The sequence below is a fragment of the Schistocerca americana genome, chromosome 7 (assembly GCF_021461395.2).
Source record: "Schistocerca americana isolate TAMUIC-IGC-003095 chromosome 7, iqSchAmer2.1, whole genome shotgun sequence".
Classification (NCBI taxonomy): domain Eukaryota; kingdom Metazoa; phylum Arthropoda; class Insecta; order Orthoptera; family Acrididae; genus Schistocerca; species Schistocerca americana.
The window spans coordinates 18027054-18049030 of NC_060125.1; positions in this window are offsets into that span (position 1 = coordinate 18027054).

Genomic DNA, 21977 nt, shown 5'->3' on the forward strand with positions numbered 1-21977 from the left:
AAGGTCCAAGGAGTACATTGAACCTGCAGTGGTGTGTCGGAAACTAATACTGGTCTCACAGGAAAGGACCAAAGCAGAGACTCTAAGAAGTCACACTCTTCTTGCACTTAAAGCGGCATTGTGCCATTTGTATTTAAATCCGATGCGATTCCTATGTTTCATCGTCAAAGTGAAGGTCCAATGAATACATTGTACCTGAAGTGGAGTATCGGAAAGTTATACTGGTCTCACAGGAAAGGAACAAAACGCAGACTTTAAGAAGTCTCACTCTTCTTGCACTTAAGTCGCATTGTGCCTTTTGTATTTAATTCCGATCTAATTTCAGTGTTTCATCGTCAATGTGAAGGTCCAAGGAATACATTGAACCAGCAGTGGTGTATCGGAAACTAATACTGGTATCGCAGGAAAGGATCAAAGCACAGACTCTAAGAAGTCTCACTCTTGTTGCACTTAAGGCGGCATTGTGCCATTTGTATTTAAATCCGATGCGATTTCTGTGTTTCATCGTCAAAATGACGGTCCAAGGAATACATTGTACCTGAAGTGGAGTATCGGAAAGTTATACTGGTCTCACAGTAAAGGATCAATGCACAGACTCTAAGAAGCCTCACTCTTCTTGCACTTAAGGCGGCATTGTGAGTTTTGTATTCAATTCCCATATAATTTCAGTGTTTCATCGTCAATGTGTATGCATTGTACCTGCAGTGGTGTGTCAGAAACTAATACTGGTCTCACAGGGAATCCTCAAAACACCGACTGTAAGAAGAGTCTCTATTCTTATACTTAAGGCGGCATTGTGACTTCTGTATTTCATTCCGACGCGATTTCTGTGTTTCATCGTCAATGTGAAGGTCCAAGGAGTACATTTAACCTGCAGTGATGTATCGGAAACTAATACTGGTCTCACAGGAAAGGATCAAAGCACAGACTCTAAGAAGTCACACGCCTCTTGCACTTAAGGCGGCATTGAGCCTTTTGTATTTAATGTCGATGCGATTTCTGTGTTTCATCGTCAATGTGAAGGTCCAATGAATACATTGAACCTGCATTGGTGTATCGGAAACTAATACTGGTTCACAGGAAAGGATCGAAGCACAGACTCTAAGAAGTCTCACTCTTCTTTCCTTTAAGTTGCATTGTGCCTTTTGTATTTAATTCCGATCTAATTTCAGTGTTTCATCGTCACGTGTGTGTCCATGGAATACATTGAACCTGCAGTGGCGTATCGGAAACTAATACTGGTCTCACAGGGAATGCTCAAAGCACCGACTGTATGAAGAGTCTCTATTCTAGTACTTAAGGCGGCATTGAGCCTTTTGTATTTAATTGCGATGCGATTTCTGTGTTTCATCATCAATGTTAAGGTCCAAGGAATACATTGAACTTGCAGTGGTGTATCGGAAACTAATACTGGTCTCACAGGATAGGATCAAAGCACAGACTCTAAGAAGTCTCACTCTTCTTGCACTTAAGGCGGCATTGTGCCTTTTGTATTTAATTCCGATGTGATTTCTGTGTTTCATCGTCAATGTGGAGGTCCAAGGAAAACATTCAACCTGCAGTGGAGTATCGGAAACTAATACTGGTATCACAGGAAAGGATCAATGCACAGACTCTAAGAAGTCTCACTCTTCTGGCACTTAAGGCGGCATTGTGCCTCTTGTATTTCATTCCGATGCGATTTCTGTGTTTCATCGTCAATGTGAAGGTAAAACAAATACATTGAACCTGCAGTGGTGTATCGGAAACTAATACTGGTCTCACAGGAAAGGATCAAAGCACAGACTCTAAGAAGTCTCACTCTTATTGCACTTAAGGCGGCATTGTGAGTTGTGTATTCAATTCCGATTTAATTTCAGTGTTTCATCGTCAATGTGTATGTCCAAGGAATACATTGAACCTGCAGTGGTGTGTCAGACACTAATACTGGTCTCACAGGGAATGCTCAAAACACTGACTGTAAGAAGAGTCTCTATTCTTATACTTAAGGCAGCATTGTGCAGTTTGTATTTAATTCCGATGCGATTTCTGTGTTTTATCGTCAATGTGAAGGTCCAAGGAATACATTGAACCTGCAGTGGTGTATCGGAAAATAATACTGGTCTCACAGGAGAGGATCAAAGCGCAGACTCTAAGATGTCTCACTCTTCTTGCACTTAAGGCGGCATCGTGCCTTTGGATTTATCTCCGATGTGATTTCTGTGTTTCATCGTCAATGTGAAGGTCCAAGGAATACATTTAACATGCAGTGGTTTGTCGGAAACTAATACTGGTCTCATAGGAAAGGATCAAAGCACAGACTCTAAGAAGTGTCACTCTTCTTGCACTTAATGCGGCATTGTGCTTTTTGTATTTTCTTCCGATGCGATTTCTGTGTTTCATCGTCAATGTGAAGGTCCAAGGAATACATTGACCCTCCAGTGGAGTATCGGAAACTAATACTGGTCTCACAGGAAAGGATCAAAGCACTGACTCTAAGAAGTCTCACTCTTCTTGCACTTAAGGTGACACTGCGCCTTTTGTATTTAATTCCGATGTAATTTCAGTGGTTTATCGTCAATGTGTATGTCCCAGGAATACATTGAACCTGCAGTGGTGTATCGGAAACTAATACTGGTCTCACAGGAAAGGATCGAAGCACAGACTCTAAGAAGTCTCACTCTTCTTGCACTTAAGGTGGCACTGCGCCTTTTGTATTTAATTCCGATGTAATTTCAGTGGTTTATCGTCAATGCGTATGTCCAAGGAATACATTGAGCCTGCAGTGGTGTGTCAGAAACTAATACTGGTGTCACAGGGAATGCTCAAAACACCGACTGTAAGAGGAGTCTCTATTCTTATATTTATGGCGGCATTGTGCCTTTTGTATTTAATTCCAACGCGATTTCTGTGTTTCATCATCAATGTGAAGGTCCAAGGAGTACATTGAACCTGCAGTGGTGTGTCGGAAAGTAATACTGGTCTCACAGGAAAGGACCAAAGCAGAGACTCTAAGAAGTCACACTCTTCTCGCACTTAAAGCGGCATTGTGCCATTTGTATTTAAATCCGATGCGATTCCTATGTTTCATCGTCAAAGTGAAGGTCCAATGAATACATTGTACCTGAAGTGGAGTATCGGAAAGTTATACTGGTCTCACAGGAAAGGAACAAAGCACAGACTTTAAGAAGTCTCACTCTTCTTGCACTTAAGTCGCATTGTGCCTTTTGTATTTAATTCCGATCTAATTTCAGTGTTTCATCGTCAATGTGAAGGTCCAAGGAATACATTGAACCTGCAGTGGTGTATCGGAAACTAATACTGGTATCGCAGGAAAGGATCAAAGCACAGACTCTAAGAAGTCTCACTCTTGTTGCACTTAAGGCGGCATTGTGCCATTTGTATTTAAATCCGATGCGATTTCTGTGTTTCATCGTCAAAATGACGGTCCAAGGAATACATTGTACCTGAAGTGGAGTATCGGAAAGTTATACTGGTCTCACAGTAAAGGATCAATGCACAGACTCTAAGAAGCCTCACTCTTCTTGCACTTAAGGCGGCATTGTGGGTTTTGTATTCAATTCCCATATAATTTCAGTGTTTCATCGTCAATGTGTATGCATTGTACCTGCAGTGGTGTGTCAGAAACTAATACTGGTCTCACAGGGAATCCTCAAAACACCGACTGTAAGAAGAGTCTCTATTCTTATACTTAAGGCGGCATTGTGACTTCTGTATTTCATTCCGACGCGATTTCTGTGTTTCATCGTCAATGTGATGGTCCAAGGAGTACATTTAACCTGCAGTGATGTATCGGAAACTAATACTGGTCTCACAGGAAAGGATCAAAGCACAGACTCTAAGAAGTCACACGCCTCTTGCACTTAAGGCGGCATTGAGCCTTTTGTATTTAGTGTCGATGCGATTTCTGTGTTTCATCGTCAATGTGAAGGTCCAATGAATACATTGAACCTGCATTGGTGTATCGGAAACTAATACTGGTTCACAGGAAAGGATCGAAGCACAGACTCTAAGAAGACTCACTCTTCTTTCCTTTAAGTTGCATTGTGCCTTTTGTATTTAATTCCGATCTAATTTCAGTGTTTCATCGTCACGTGTGTGTCCATGGAATACATTGAACCTGCAGTGGCGTATCGGAAACTAATACTGGTCTCACAGGGAATGCTCAAAGCACCGACTGTATGAAGAGTCTCTATTCTAGTACTTAAGGCGGCATTGAGCCTTTTGTATTTAATTGCGATGCGATTTCTGTGTTTCATCATCAATGTTAAGGTCCAAGGAATACATTGAACTTGCAGTGGTGTATCGGAAACAAATACTGGTCTCACAGGATAGGATCAAAGCACAGACTCTAAGAAGTCTCACTCTTCTTGCACTTAAGGCGGCATTGTGCCTTTTGTATTTAATTCCGATGTGATTTCTGTGTTTCATCGTCAATGTGGAGGTCCAAGGAAAACATTCAACCTGCAGTGGAGTATCGGAAACTAATACTGGTATCACAGGAAAGGATCAATGCACAGACTCTAAGAAGTCTCACTCTTCTGGCACCTAAGGCGGCATTGTGCCTCTTGTATTTCATTCCGATGCGATTTCTGTGTTTCATCGTCAATGTGAAGGTAAAACAAATACATTGAACCTGCAGTGGTGTATCGGAAACTAATACTGGTCTCACAGGAAAGGATCAAAGCACAGACTCTAAGAAGTCTCACTCTTATTGCACTTAAGGCGGCATTGTGAGTTGTGTATTTAATTCCGATTTAATTTCAGTGTTTCATCGTCAATGTGTATGTCCAAGGAATACATTGAACCTGCAGTGGTGTGTCAGAAACTAATACTGGTCTCACAGGGAATGCTCAAAACACTGACTGTAAGAAGAGTCTCTATTCTTATACTTAAGGCAGCATTGTGCGTTTTGTATTTAATTCCGATGCGATTTCTGTGTTTTATCGTCAATGTGAAGGTCCAAGGAATACATTGAACCTGCAGTGGTGTATCGGAAAATAATACTGGTCTCACAGGAGAGGATCAAAGCGCAGACTCTAAGATGTTTCACTCTTCTTGCACTTAAGGCGGCATCGTGCCTTTGGATTTATCTCCGATGTGATTTCTGTGTTTCATCGTCAATGTGAAGGTCCAAGGAATACATTTAACATGCAGTGGTTTGTCGGAAACTAATACTGGTCTCACAGGAAAGGATCAAAGCACAGACTCTAAGAAGTGTCACTCTTCTTGCACTTAATGCGGCATTGTGCTTTTTGTATTTTCTTCCGATGCGATTTCTGTGTTTCATCGTCAATGTGAAGGTCCAAGGAATACATTGACCCTCCAGTGGAGTATCGGAAACTAATACTGGTCTCACAGGAAAGGATCAAAGCACTGACTCTAAGAAGTCTCACTCTTCTTGCACTTAAGGTGGCACTGCGCCTTTTGTATTTAATTCCGATGTAATTTCAGTGGTTTATCGACAATGTGTATGTCCCAGGAATACATTGAACCTGCAGTGGTGTATCGGAAACTAATACTGGTCTCACAGGAAAGGATCGAAGCACAGACTCTAAGAAGTCTCACTCTTCTTGCACTTAAGGTGGCACTGCGCCTTTTGTAGTTAATTCCGATGTAATTTCAGTGGTTTATCGTCAATGCGTATGTCCAAGGAATACATTGAGCCTGCAGTGGTGTGTCAGAAACTAATACTGGTCTCACAGGGAATGCTCAAAACACCGACTGTAAGAGGAGTCTCTATTCTTATATTTATGGCGGCATTGTGCCTTTTGTATTTAATTCCAACGCGATTTCTGTGTTTCATCGTCAATGTGAAGGTCCAAGGAGTACATTGAACCTGCAGTGGTTTGTCGGAAACTAATACTGGTCTCACAGGAAAGGACCAAAGCAGAGACTCTAAGAAGTCACACTCTTCTTGCACTTAAAGCGGCATTGTGCCATTTGTATTTAAATCCGATGCGATTCCTGTGTTACATCGTCAAAGTGAAGGTCCAATGAATACATTGTACCTGAAGTGGAGTATCGGAAAGTTATAATGGTCTCACAGGAAAGGAACAAAACACAGACTTTAAGAAGTCTCACTCTTCTTGCACTTAAGTCGCATTGTGCCTTTTGTATTTAATTCCGATCTAATTTCAGTGTTTCATCGTCAATGTGAAGGTCCAAGGAATACATTGAACCTGCAGTGGTGTATCGGAAACTAATACTGGCCTCACAGGAAAGGATCAAAGCAGAGACTCTAAGAAGTCACACGCCTCTTGCACTTAAGGCGGCATTGTGCCTTTTGTATTTAATTCCGATGCGATCTCTGTGTTTCATCGTCAATGTGAATGTCCAAGAAATACATTGAACCTGCAGTGGTGTATCGGAAACTAATACTGGTATCGCAGGAAAGGATCAAAGCACAGACTCTAAGAAGTCTCACTCTTGTTGCACTTAAGGCGGCATTGTGCCATTTGTATTTAAATCCGATGCGATTCCTGTGTTTCATCGTCAAAGTGAAGGTCCAATGAATACATTGTACCTGAAGTGGAGTATCGGAAAGTTATACTGGTCTCACAGGAAAGGATCAAAGCACAGACTCTAAGAAGCCTCACTCTTCTTGCACTTTGGCGGCATTGGGAGTTTTGTATTCAATTCCCATATAATTTCAGTGTTTCATCGTCAATGTGTATGTCCAAGGAGTACATTGTACCTGCAGTGGTGTGTCAGAAACTAATACTGGTCTCACAGGGAATCCTCAAAACACCGACTGTAAGAAGATTCTCTATTCTTATACTTAAGGCGGCATTGTGACTTCTGCATTTCATTCCGACGCGATTTCTGTGTTTCATCGTCAATGTGAAGGTCCAAGGAGTACATTTAACCTGCAGTGATGTATCGGAAACTAATACTGGTCTCACAGGAAAGGATCAAAGCACAGACTCTTAGAAGTCACACTCTTCTTGCACTTAAGGCGGCAGTGTGCCTTTTGCATTTAATACCGATGCGATTTCTGTGTTTCATCGTCAATGTGAATGTCCAAGGAATACATTGAACCTGCAGTGGTGTATCGGAAACTAATACTGGTCTCACAGGAAAGGATCAAAGCACAGACTCTAAGAAGTCTCACTCTTCTTGCACTCAAGTCGCATTGTGCCTTTTGTATTTAATTCTGATCTAATTTCAGTGTTTCATCGTCAACGTGTATGTCCACGGAATACATTGCACCTGCAGTGGTGTATCGGAAATTAATACTGGTCTCACAGGGAATGCTCAAAGCACCGGGTGTAAGAAGAGTCTCTGTTCTTGTACTTATGGCGGCATTGTGCCTTTTGTATTTAATTCCGATGCGATTTCTGTGTTTCATCGTCAATTTGAAGGTCCAAGGAATACATTGAACCTGCAGTGGTGTATCGGAAACTAATACTGGTCTCACAGGAGAGGATCAATGCACAGACTGTAAGATGTCTCACTCTTCTTGCACTTAAGCGGCACTGTGGCTTTTGTATTTAATTCCGATGCGATTCCTGTGTTTCATCGTCAATGTGTACGTCCAAGGAATACATTGAACCTGCAGTGGTGTATCGGAAACTAATATGTATCGGAAACTAATACTGGTCTCACAGGAAAGGATCAAAGCACAGACTCTAAGAAGTCTCACTCTTCTTGCACTTAAGGCGGCATTGTGCATTTGGATTTATTTCCGATGTGATTTCTGAGTTTCTTCGTCAATGTGAAGGTCCAAGGAATACACTGAACCTGCAGTGGTTTATCGGAAACTAATGCTGGTCTCACAGGAAAGGATCAAAGCACAGACTCTAAGAAGTGTCACTCTTCTTGCACTTAATGCGGCATTGTGCCTTTTGTATTTAATTCCGAAGCGATTTCTGTGTTTCATCGTCAATGTGGAGGTCCAAGGAATACATTGACCCTGCAGTGGAGAATCGGAATCTAATACGGGTCTCACAGGAAAGGATCAAAGCACAGACTGTAAGAAGTCTCACTCTTCTTGCAGTTAAGGCGGCATTGTGTGTTTTGTATTCAATTCCCATTTCATTTCAGTGTTTCATCGACAATTAATATGTCCAAGGAATACATTGAACCTGCAGTGGTGTGTCAGAAACTAATACTGGTCTCACAGGGAATACTCAAAAAACCGACTGTAAGAAGAGTCTCTATTCTTATATTTAAGGCGGCATTGTGCCTTTTGTATTTAATTCCGACGCGATCTCTGTGTTTCATCGTCAATGTGAAGGTCCAAGGAATACACTGAACCTGCAGTGGTGTATCGGAAACTAATACTGGTCTCACAGGAGACGATCAAAGCACAGACTCTAAGATGTCTCACTCTTCTTGCACTTAAGGCGGCATTGTGGCTTTTGTATTTAATTCCGACGCGATTTCTGTGTTTCATCGTCAATGTGAATGTCCAAGGAATACATTTAACCTGCAGTGATGTATCGGAAACTAATACTGGTCTCACAGGAAAGGATCAAAGCACAGACTCTTAGAAGTCACACTCTTCTTGCACTTAAGGCGGCAGTGTGCCTTTTGCATTTAATACCGATGCGATTTCTGTGTTTCATCGTCAATGTGAATGTCCAAGGAATACATTGAACCTGCAGTGGTGTATCGGAAACTAATACTGGTCTCACAGGAAAGGATCAAAGCACAGACTCTAAGAAGTCTCACTCTTCTTGCACTCAAGTCGCATTGTGCCTTTTGTATTTAATTCTGATCTAATTTCAGTGTTTCATTGTCAACGTGTATGTCCACGGAATACATTGCACCTGCAGTGGTGTATCGGAAATTAATACTGGTCTCACAGGGAATGCTCAAAGCACCGGGTGTAAGAAGAGTCTCTGTTCTTGTACTTATGGCGGCATTGTGCCTTTTGTATTTAATTCCGATGCGATTTCTGTGTTTCATCGTCAATTTGAAGGTCCAAGGAATACATTGAACCTGCAGTGGTGTATCGGAAACTAATACTGGTCTCACAGGAGAGGATCAATGCACAGACTGTAAGATGTCTCACTCTTCTTGCACTTAAGCGGCATTGTGGCTTTTGTATTTAATTCCGATGCGATTCCTGTGTTTCATCGTCAATGTGTACGTCCAAGGAATACATTGAACCTGCAGTGGAGTATCGGAAAGTTATACTGGTCTCACAGGAAAGGAACAAAACACAGACTTTAAGAAGTCTCACTCTTCTTGCACTTAAGTCGCATTGTGCCTTTTGTATTTAATTCCGATCTAATTTCAGTGTTTCATCGTCAATGTGAAGGTCCAAGGAATACATTGAACCTGCAGTGGTGTATCGGAAACTAATACTGGCCTCACAGGAAAGGATCAAAGCAGAGACTCTAAGAAGTCACACGCCTCTTGCACTTAAGGCGGCATTGTGCCTTTTGTATTTAATTCCGATGCGATCTCTGTGTTTCATCGTCAATGTGAATGTCCAAGAAATACATTGAACCTGCAGTGGTGTATCGGAAACTAATACTGGTATCGCAGGAAAGGATCAAAGCACAGACTCTAAGAAGTCTCACTCTTGTTGCACTTAAGGCGGCATTGTGCCATTTGTATTTAAATCCGATGCGATTCCTGTGTTTCATCGTCAAAGTGAAGGTCCAATGAATACATTGTACCTGAAGTGGAGTATCGGAAAGTTATACTGGTCTCACAGGAAAGGATCAAAGCACAGACTCTAAGAAGCCTCACTCTTCTTGCACTTAAGGCGGCATTGTGAGTTTTGTATTCAATTCCCATATAATATCAGTGTTTCATCTTCAATGTGTATGTCCAAGGAGTACATTGTACCTGCAGTGGTGTGTCAGAAACTAATACTGGTCTCACAGGGAATCCTCAAAACACCGACTGTAAGAAGATTCTCTATTCTTATACTTAAGGCGGCATTGTGACTTCTGTATTTCATTCCGACGCGATTTCTGTGTTTCATCGTCAATGTGAAGGTCCAAGGAGTACATTTAACCTGCAGTGATGTATCGGAAACTAATACTGGTCTCACAGGAAAGGATCAAAGCACAGACTCTTAGAAGTCACACTCTTCTTGCACTTAAGGCGGCAGTGTGCCTTTTGCATTTAATACCGATGCGATTTCTGTGTTTCATCGTCAATGTGAATGTCCAAGGAATACATTGAACCTGCAGTGGTGTATCGGAAACTAATACTGGTCTCACAGGAAAGGATCAAAGCACAGACTCTAAGAAGTCTCACTCTTCTTGCACTCAAGTCGCATTGTGCCTTTTGTATTTAATTCTGATCTAATTTCAGTGTTTCATCGTCAACGTGTATGTCCACGGAATACATTGCACCTGCAGTGGTGTATCGGAAATTAATACTGGTCTCACAGGGAATGCTCAAAGCACCGGGTGTAAGAAGAGTCTCTGTTCTTGTACTTATGGCGGCATTGTGCCTTTTGTATTTAATTCCGATGCGATTTCTGTGTTTCATCGTCAATTTGAAGGTCCAAGGAATACATTGAACCTGCAGTGGTGTATCGGAAACTAATACTGGTCTCACAGGAGAGGATCAATGCACAGACTGTAAGATGTCTCACTCTTCTTGCACTTAAGCGGCATTGTGGCTTTTGTATTTAATTCCGATGCGATTCCTGTGTTTCATCGTCAATGTGTACGTCCAAGGAATACATTGAACCTGCAGTGGTGTATCGGAAACTAATATGTATCGGAAACTAATACTGGTCTCACAGGAAAGGATCAAAGCACAGACTCTAAGAAGTCTCACTCTTCTTGCACTTAAGGCGGCATTGTGCATTTGGATTTATTTCCGATGTGATTTCTGAGTTTCTTCGTCAATGTGAAGGTCCAAGGAATACATTGAACCTGCAGTGGTTTATCGGAAACTAATGCTGGTCTCACAGGAAAGGATCAAAGCACACACTCTAAGAAGTGTCACTCTTCTTGCACTTAATGCGGCATTGTGCCTTTTGTATTTAATTCCGAAGCGATTTCTGTGTTTCATCGTCAATGTGGAGGTCCAAGGAATACATTGACCCTGCAGTGGAGAATCGGAATCTAATACGGGTCTCACAGGAAAGGATCAAAGCACAGACTGTAAGAAGTCTCACTCTTCTTGCAGTTAAGGCGGCATTGTGTGTTTTGTATTCAATTCCCATTTCATTTCAGTGTTTCATCGACAATTAATATGTCCAAGGAATACATTGAACCTGCAGTGGTGTGTCAGAAACTAATACTGGTCTCACAGGGAATACTCAAAGAACCGACTGTAAGAAGAGTCTCTATTCTTATATTTAAGGCGGCATTGTGCCTTTTGTATTTAATTCCGACGCGATCTCTGTGTTTCATCGTCAATGTGAAAGTCCAAGGAATACACTGAACCTGCAGTGGTGTATCGGAAACTAATACTGGTCTCACAGGAGACGATCAAAGCACAGACTCTAAGATGTCTCACTCTTCTTGCACTTAAGGCGGCATTGTGGCTTTTGTATTTAATTCCGACGCGATTTCTGTGTTTCATCGTCAATGTGAAGGTCCAAGGAGTACATTTAACCTGCAGTGATGTATCGGAAACTAATACTGGTCTCACAGGAAAGGATGAAAGCACAGACTCTTAGAAGTCACACTCTTCTTGCACTTAAGGCGGCAGTGTGCCTTTTGCATTTAATACCGATGCGATTTCTGTGTTTCATCGTCAATGTGAATGTCCAAGGAATACATTGAACCTGCAGTGGTGTATCGGAAACTAATACTGGTCTCACAGGAAAGGATCAAAGCACAGACTCTAAGAAGTCTCACTCTTCTTGCACTCAAGTCGCATTGTGCCTTTTGTATTTAATTCTGATCTAATTTCAGTGTTTCATCGTCAACGTGTATGTCCACGGAATACATTGCACCTGCAGTGGTGTATCGGAAATTAATACTGGTCTCACAGGGAATGCTCAAAGCACCGGGTGTAAGAAGAGTCTCTGTTCTTGTACTTATGGCGGCATTGTGCCTTTTGTATTTAATTCCGATGCGATTTCTGTGTTTCATCGTCAATTTGAAGGTCCAAGGAATACATTGAACCTGCAGTGGTGTATCGGAAACTAATACTGGTCTCACAGGAGAGGATCAATTCACAGACTGTAAGATGTCTCACTCTTCTTGCACTTAAGCGGCATTGTGGCTTTTGTATTTAATTCCGATGCGATTCCTGTGTTTCATCGTCAATGTGTACGTCCAAGGAATACATTGAACCTGCAGTGGAGTATCGGAAAGTTATACTGGTCTCACAGGAAAGGAACAAAACACAGACTTTAAGAAGTCTCACTCTTCTTGCACTTAAGTCGCATTGTGCCTTTTGTTTTTAATTCCGATCTAATTTCAGTGTTTCATCGTCAATGTGAAGGTCCAAGGAATACATTGAACCTGCAGTGGTGTATCGGAAACTAATACTGGCCTCACAGGAAAGGATCAAAGCAGAGACTCTAAGAAGTCACACGCCTCTTGCACTTAAGGCGGCATTGTGCCTTTTGTATTTAATTCCGATGCGATCTCTGTGTTTCATCGTCAATGTGAATGTCCAAGAAATACATTGAACCTGCAGTGGTGTATCGGAAACTAATACTGGTATCGCAGGAAAGGATCAAAGCACAGACTCTAAGAAGTCTCACTCTTGTTGCACTTAAGGCGGCATTGTGCCATTTGTATTTAAATCCGATGCGATTCCTGTGTTTCAGCGTCAAAGTGAAGGTCCAATGAATACAGTGTACCTGAAGTGGAGTATCGGAAAGTTATACTGGTCTCACAGGAAAGGATCAAAGCACAGACTCTAAGAAGCCTCACTCTTCTTGCACTTAAGGCGGCATTGTGAGTTTTGTATTCAATTCCCATATAATTTCAGTGTTTCTTCGTCAATGTGTATGTCCAAGGAGTACATTGTACCTGCAGTGGTGTGTCAGAAACTAATACTGGTCTCACAGGGAATCCTCAAAACACCGACTGTAAGAAGATTCTCTATTCTTATACTTAAGGCGGCATTGTGACTTCTGTATTTCATTCCGACGCGATTTCTGTGTTTCATCGTCAATGTGAAGGTCCAAGGAGTACATTTAACCTGCAGTGATGTATCGGAAACTAATACTGGTCTCACAGGAAAGGATCAAAGCACAGACTCTTAGAAGTCACACTCTTCTTGCACTTAACGCGGCAGTGTGCCTTTTGCATTTAATACCGATGCGATTTCTGTGTTTCATCGTCAATGTGAATGTCCAAGGAATACATTGAACCTGCAGTGGTGTATCGGAAACTAATACTGGTCTCACAGGAGAGGATCAATGCACAGACTGTAAGATGTCTCACTCTTCTTGCACTTAAGCGGCATTGTGGCTTTTGTATTTAATTCCGATGCGATTCCTGTGTTTAATCGTCAATGTGTACGTCCAAGGATTACATTGATCCTGCAGTGGTGTATCGGAAACTAATATGTATCGGAAACTAATACTGGTCTCACAGGAAAGGATCAAAGCACAGACTCTAAGAAGTCTCACTCTTCTTGCACTTAAGGCGGCATTGTGCATTTGGATTTATTTCCGATGTGATTTCTGAGTTTCTTCGTCAATGTGAAGGTCCAAGGAATACATTGAACCTGCAGTGGTTTATCGGAAACTAATGCTGGTCTCACAGGAAAGGATCAAAGCACAGACTCTAAGAAGTGTCACTCTTCTTGCACTTAATGCGGCATTGTGCCTTTTGTATTTAATTCCGAAGCGATTTCTGTGTTTCATCGTCAATGTGGAGGTCCAAGGAATACATTGACCCTGCAGTGGAGAATCGGAATCTAATACGGGTCTCACAGGAAAGGATCAAAGCACAGACTGTAAGAAGTCTCACTCTTCTTGCAGTTAAGGCGGCATTGTGTGTCTTGTATTCAATTCCCATTTCATTTCAGTGTTTCATCGACAATTAATATGTCCAAGGAATACATTGAACCTGCAGTGGTGTGTCAGAAACTAATACTGGTCTCACAGGGAATACTCAAAAAACCGACTGTAAGAAGAGTCTCTATTCTTATATTTAAGGCGGCATTGTGCCTTTTGTATTTAATTCCGACGCGATCTCTGTGTTTCATCGTCAATGTGAAGGTCCAAGGAATACACTGAACCTGCAGTGGTGCATCGGAAACTAATACTGGTCTCACAGGAGACGATCAAAGCACAGACTCTAAGATGTCTCACTCTTCTTGCACTTAAGGCGGCATTGTGGCTTTTGTATTTAATTCCGACGCGATTTCTGTGTTTCATCGTCAATGTGAAGGTCTAAGGAGTACATTTAACCTGCAGTGATGTATCGGAAACTAATACTGGTCTCACAGGAAAGGATCAAAGCACAGACTCTTAGAAGTCACACTCTTCTTGCATTTAAGGCGGCAGTGTGCCTTTTGCATTTAATACCGATGCGATTTCTGTGTTTCATCGTCAATGTGAATGTCCAAGGAATACATTGAACCTGCAGTGGTGTATCGGAAACTAATACTGGTCTCACAGGAAAGGATCAAAGCACAGACTCTAAGAAGTCTCACTCTTCTTGCACTCAAGTCGCATTGTGCCTTTTGTATTTAATTCTGATCTAATTTCAGTGTTTCATCGTCAACGTGTATGTCCACGGAATACATTGCACCTGCAGTGGTGTATCGGAAATTAATACTGGTCTCACAGGGAATGCTCAAAGCACCGGGTGTAAGAAGAGTCTCTGTTCTTGTACTTATGGCGGCATTGTGCCTTTTGTATTTAATTCCGATGCGATTTCTGTGTTTCATCGTCAATTTGAAGGTCCAAGGAATACATTGAACCTGCAGTGGTGTATCGGAAACTAATACTGGTCTCACAGGAGAGGATCAATGCACAGACTGTAAGATGTCTCACTCTTCTTGCACTTAAGCGGCATTGTGGCTTTTGTATTTAATTCCGATGCGATTCCTGTGTTTCATCGTCAATGTGTACGTCCAAGGAATACATTGAACCTGCAGTGGTGTATCGGAAACTAATATGTATCGGAAACTAATACTGGTCTCACAGGAAAGGATCAAAGCACAGACTCTAAGAAGTCTCACTCTTCTTGCACTTAAGGCGGCATTGTGCATTTGGATTTATTTCCGATGTGATTTCTGAGTTTCTTCGTCAATGTGAAGGTCCAAGGAATACATTGAACCTGCAGTGGTTTATCGGAAACTAATGCTGGTCTCACAGGAAAGGATCAAAGCACAGACTCTAAGAAGTGTCACTCTTCTTGCACTTAATGCGGCATTGTGCCTTTTGTATTTAATTCCGAAGCGATTTCTGTGTTTCATCGTCAATGTGGAGGTCCAAGGAATACATTGACCCTGCAGTGGAGAATCGGAATCTAATATTGGTCTCACAGGAAAGGATCAAAGCACAGACTGTAAGAAGTCTCACTCTTCTTGCAGTTAAGGCGGCATTGTGTGTTTTGTATTCAATTCCCATTTCATTTCAGTGTTTCATCGACAATTAATATGTCCAAGGAATACATTGTACCTGCAGTGGTGTGTCAGAAACTAATACTGGTCTCACAGGGAATACTCAAAAAACCGACTGTAAGAAGAGTCTCTATTCTTATATTTAAGGCGGCATTGTGCCTTTTGTATTTAATTCCGACGCGATCTCTGTGTTTCATCGTCAATGTGAAGGTCCAAGGAATACACTGAACCTGCAGTGGTGCATCGGAAACTAATACTGGTCTCACAGGAGACGATGAAAGCACAGACTCTAAGATGTCTCACTCTTCTTGCACTTAAGGCGGCATTGTGGCTTTTGTATTTAATTCCGACGCGATTTCTGTGTTTCATCGTCAATGTGAAGGTCCAAGGAGTACATTTAACCTACAGTGATGTATCGGAAACTAATACTGGTCTCACAGGAAAGGATCAAAGCACAGACTCTTAGAAGTCACACTCTTCTTGCACTTAAGGCGGCAGTGTGCCTTTTGCATTTAATACCGATGCGATTTCTGTGTTTCATCGTCAATGTGAATGTCCAAGGAATACATTGAACCTGCAGTGGTGTATCGGAAACTAATACTGGTCTCACAGGAAAGGATCAAAGCACAGACTCTAAGAAGTCTCACTCTTCTTGCACCCAAGTCGCATTGTGCCTTTTGTATTTAATTCTGATCTAATTTCAGTGTTTCATCGTCAACGTGTATGTCCACGGAATACATTGCACCTGCAGTGGTGTATCGGAAATTAATACTGGTCTCACAGGGAATGCTCAAAGCACCGGGTGTAAGAAGAGTCTCTGTTCTTGTACTTATGGCGGCATTGTGCCTTTTGTATTTAATTCCGATGCGATTTCTGTGTTTCATCGTCAATTTGAAGGTCCAAGGAATACATTGAACCTGCAGTGGTGTATCGGAAACTAATACTGGTCTCACAGGAGAGGATCAATGCACAGACTGTAAGATGTCTCACTCTTCTTGCACTTAAGCGGCATTGTGGCTTTTGTATTTAATTCCGATGCGATTCCTGTGTTTCATCGTCAATGTGTACGTCCAAGGAATACATTGAACCTGCAGTGGTGTATCAAAAACTAATATGTATCGGAAACTAATACTGGTCTCACAGGAAAGGATCAAAGCACAGACTCTAAGAAGTCTCACTCTTCTTGCACTTAAGGCGGCATTGTGCATTTGGATTTATTTCCGATGTGATTTCTGAGTTTCTTCGTCAATGTGAAGGTCCAAGGAATACATTGAACCTGCAGTGGTTTATCGGAAACTAATGCTGGTCTCACAGGAAAGGATCAAAGCACAGACTCTAAGAAGTGTCACTCTTCTTGCACTTAATGCGGCATTGTGCCTTTTGTATTTAATTCCGAAGCGATTTCTGTGTTTCATCGTCAATGTGGAGGTCCAAGGAATACATTGACCCTGCAGTGGAGAATCGGAATCTAATACGGGTCTCACAGGAAAGGATCAAAGCACAGACTGTAAGAAGTCTCACTCTTCTTGCAGTTAAGGCGGCATTGTGTGTTTTGTAATCAATTCCCATTTCATTTCAGTGTTTCATCGACAATTAATATGTCCAAGGAATACATTGAACCTGCAGTGGTGTGTCAGAAACTAATACTGGTCTCACAGGGAATACTCAAAAAACCGACTGTAAGAAGAGTCTCTATTCTTATATTTAAGGCGGCATTGTGCCTTTTGTATTTAATTCCGACGCGATCTCTGTGTTTCATCGTCAATGTGAAGGTCCAAGGAATACACTGAACCTGCAGTGGTGTATCGGAAACTAATACTGGTCTCACAGGAGACGATCAAAGCACAGACTCTAAGTTGTCTCACTCTTCTTGCACTTAAGGCGGCATTGTGGCTTTTGTATTTAATTACGACGCGATTTCTGTGTTTCATCGTCAATGTGAAGGTCCAAGGAGTACATTTAACCTGCAGTGATGTATCGGAAACTAATACTGGTCTCACAGGAAAGGATCAAAGCACAGACTCTTAGAAGTCACACTCTTCTTGCACTTAAGGCGGCAGTGTGCCTTTTGCATTTAATACCGATGCGATTTCTGTGTTTCATCGTCAATGTGAATGTCCAAGGAATACATTGAACCTGCAGTGGTGTATCGGAAACTAATACTGGTCTCACAGGAAAGGATCAAAGCACAGAGTCTAAGAAGTCTCACTCTTCTTGCACCCAAGTCGCATTGTGCCTTTTGTATTTAATTCTGATCTAATTTCAGTGTTTCATCGTCAACGTGTATGTCCACGGAATACATTGCACCTGCAGTGGTGTATCGGAAATTAATACTGGTCTCACAGGGAATGCTCAAAGCACCGGGTGTAAGAAGAGTCTCTGTTCTTGTACTTATGGCGGCATTGTGCCTTTTGTATTTAATTCCGATGCGATTTCTGTGTTTCATCGTCAATTTGAAGGTCCAAGGAATACATTGAACCTGCAGTGGTGTATCGGAAACTAATACTGGTCTCACAGGAGAGGATCAATGCACAGACTGCAAGATGTCTCACTCTTCTTGCACTTAAGCGGCATTGTGGCTTTTGTATTTAATTCCGATGCGATTCCTGTGTTTCATCGTCAATGTGTACGTCCAAGGAATACATTGAACCTGCAGTGGTGTATCGGAAACTAATATGTATCGGAAACTAATACTGGTCTCACAGGAAAGGATCAAAGCACAGACTCTAAGAAGTCTCACTCTTCTTGCACTTAAGGCGGCATTGTGCATTTGGATTTATTTCCGATGTGATTTCTGAGTTTCTTCGTCAATGTGAAGGTCCAAGGAATACATTGAACCTGCAGTGGTTTATCGGAAACTAATGCTGGTCTCACAGGAAAGGATCAAAGCACAGACTCTAAGAAGTGTCACTCTTCTTGCACTTAATGCGGCATTGTGCCTTTTGTATTTAATTCCGAAGCGATTTCTGTGTTTCATCGTCAATGTGGAGGTCCAAGGAATACATTGACCCTGCAGTGGAGAATCGGAATCTAATACGGGTCTCACAGGAAAGGATCAAAGCACAGACTGTAAGAAGTCTCACTCTTCTTGCAGTTAAGGCGGCATTGTGTGTTTTGTATTCAATTCCCATTTCATTTCAGTGTTTCATCGACAATTAATATGTCCAAGGAATACATTGAACCTGCAGTGGTGTGTCAGAAACTAATACTGGTCTCACAGGGAATACTCAAAAAACCGACTGTAAGAAGAGTCTCTATTCTTATATTTAAGGCGGCATTGTGCCTTTTGTATTTAATTCCGACGCGATCTCTGTGTTTCATCGTCAATGTGAAGGTCCAAGGAATACACTGAACCTGCAGTGGTGTATCGGAAACTAATACTGGTCTCACAGGAGACGATCAAAGCACAGACTCTAAGATGTCTCACTCTTCTTGCACTTAAGGCGGCATTGTGGCTTTTGTATTTAATTCCGACGCGATTTCTGTGTTTCATCGTCAATGTGAAGGTCCAAGGAGTACATTTAACCTGCAGTGATGTATCGGAAACTAATACTGGTCTCACAGGAAAGGATCAAAGCACAGACTCTTAGAAGTCACACTCTTCTTGCACTTAAGGCGGCAGTGTGCCTTTTGCATTTAATACCGATGCGATTTCTGTGTTTCATCGTCAATGTGAATGTCCAAGGAATACATTGAACCTGCAGTGGTGTATCGGAAACTAATACTGGTCTCACAGGAAAGGATCAAAGCACAGACTCTAAGAAGTCTCACTCTTCTTGCACTCAAGTCGCATTGTGCCTTTTGTATTTAATTCTGATCTAATTTCAGTGTTTCATCGTCAACGTGTATGTCCACGGAATACATTGCACCTGCAGTGGTGTATCGGAAATTAATACTGGTCTCACAGGGAATGCTCAAAGCACCGGGTGTAAGAAGAGTCTCTGTTCTTGTACTTATGGCGGCATTGTGCCTTTTGTATTTAATTCCGATGCGATTTCTGTGTTTCATCGTCAATTTGAAGGTCCAAGGAATACATTGAACCTGCAGTGGTGTATCGGAAACTAATACTGGTCTCACAGGAGAGGATCAATGCACAGACTGTAAGATGTCTCACTCTTCTTGCACTTAAGCGGCATTGTGGCTTTTGTATTTAATTCCGATGCGATTCCTGTGTTTCATCGTCAATGTGTACGTCCAAGGAATACATTGAACCTGCAGTGGTGTATCGGAAACTAATATGTATCGGAAACTAATACTGGTCTCACAGGAAAGGATCAAAGCACAGACTCTAAGAAGTCTCACTCTTCTTGCACTTAAGGCGGCATTGTGCATTTGGATTTATTTCCGATGTGATTTCTGAGTTTCTTCGTCAATGTGAAGGTCCAAGGAATACATTGAACCTGCAGTGGTTTATCGGAAACTAATGCTGGTCTCACAGGAAAGGATCAAAGCACAGACTCTAAGAAGTGTCACTCTTCTTGCACTTAATGCGGCATTGTGCCTTTTGTATTTAATTCCGAAGCGATTTCTGTGTTTCATCGTCAATGTGGAGGTCCAAGGAATACATTGACCCTGCAGTGGAGAATCGGAATCTAATACGGGTCTCACAGGAAAGGATCAAAGCACAGACTGTAAGAAGTCTCACTCTTCTTGCAGTTAAGGCGGCATTGTGTGTTTTGTAATCAATTCCCATTTCATTTCAGTGTTTCATCGACAATTAATATGTCCAAGGAATACATTGAACCTGCAGTGGTGTGTCAGAAACTAATACTGGTCTCACAGGGAATACTCAAAAAACCGACTGTAAGAAGAGTCTCTATTCTTATATTTAAGGCGGCATTGTGCCTTTTGTATTTAATTCCGACGCGATCTCTGTGTTTCATCGTCAATGTGAAGGTCCAAGGAATACACTGAACCTGCAGTGGTGTATCGGAAACTAATACTGGTCTCACAGGAGACGATCAAAGCACAGACTCTAAGTTGTCTCACTCTTCTTGCACTTAAGGCGGCATTGTGGCTTTTGTATTTAATTCCGACGCGATTTCTGTGTTTCATCGTCAATGTGAAGGTCCAAGGAGTACATTTAACCTGCAGTGATGTATCGGAAACTAATACTGGTCTCACAGGAAAGGATCAAAGCACAGACTCTTAGAAGTCACACTCTTCTTGCACTTAAGGCGGCAGTGTGCCTTTTGCATTTAATACCGATGCGATTTCTGTGTTTCATCGTCAATGTGAATGTCCAAGGAATACATTGAACCTGCAGTGGTGTATCGGAAACTAATACTGGTCTCACAGGAAAGGATCAAAACACAGACTCTAAGAAGTCTCACTCTTCTTGCACTCAAGTCGCATTGTGCCTTTTGTATTTAATTCTGATCTAATTTCAGTGTTTCATCGTCAACGTGTATGTCCACGGAATACATTGCACCTGCAGTGGTGTATCGGAAATTAATACTGGTCTCACAGGGAATGCTCAAAGCACCGGGTGTAAGAAGAGTCTCTGTTCTTGTACTTATGGCGGCATTGTGCCTTTTGTATTTAATTCCGATGCGATTTCTGTGTTTCATCGTCAATTTGAAGGTCCAAGGAATACATTGAACCTGCAGTTGTGTATCGGAAACTAATACTGGTCTCACAGGAGAGGATCAATGCACAGACTGTAAGATGTCTCACTCTTCTTGCACTTAAGCGGCATTGTGGCTTTTGTATTTAATTCCGATGCGATTCCTGTGTTTCATCGTCAATGTGTACGTCCAAGGATTACATTGAACCTGCAGTGGTGTATCGGAAACTAATATGTATCGGAAACTAATACTGGTCTCACAGGAAAGGATCAAAGCACAGACTCTAAGAAGTCTCACTCTTCTTGCACTTAAGGCGGCATTGTGCATTTGGATTTATTTCCGATGTGATTTCTGAGTTTCTTCGTCAATGTGAAGGTCCAAGGAATACATTGAACCTGCAGTGGTTTATCGGAAACTAATGCTGGTCTCACAGGAAAGGATCAAAGCACAGACTCTAAGAAGTGTCACTCTTCTTGCACTTAATGCGGCATTGTGCCTTTTGTATTTAATTCCGAAGCGATTTCTGTGTTTCATCGTCAATGTGGAGGTCCAAGGAATACATTGACCCTGCAGTGGAGAATCGGAATCTAATACGGGTCTCACAGGAAAGGATCAAAGCACAGACTGTAAGAAGTCTCACTCTTCTTGCAGTTAAGGCGGCATTGTGTGTTTTGTATTCAATTCCCATTTCATTTCAGTGTTTCATCGACAATTAATATGTCCAAGGAATACATTGAACCTGCAGTGGTGTGTCAGAAACTAATACTGGTCTCACAGGGAATACTCAAAAAACCGACTGTAAGAAGAGTCTCTATTCTTATATTTAAGGCGGCATTGTGCCTTTTGTATTTAATTCCGACGCGATCTCTGTGTTTCATCGTCAATGTGAAGGTCCAAGGAATACACTGAACCTGCAGTGGTGCATCGGAAACTAATACTGGTCTCACA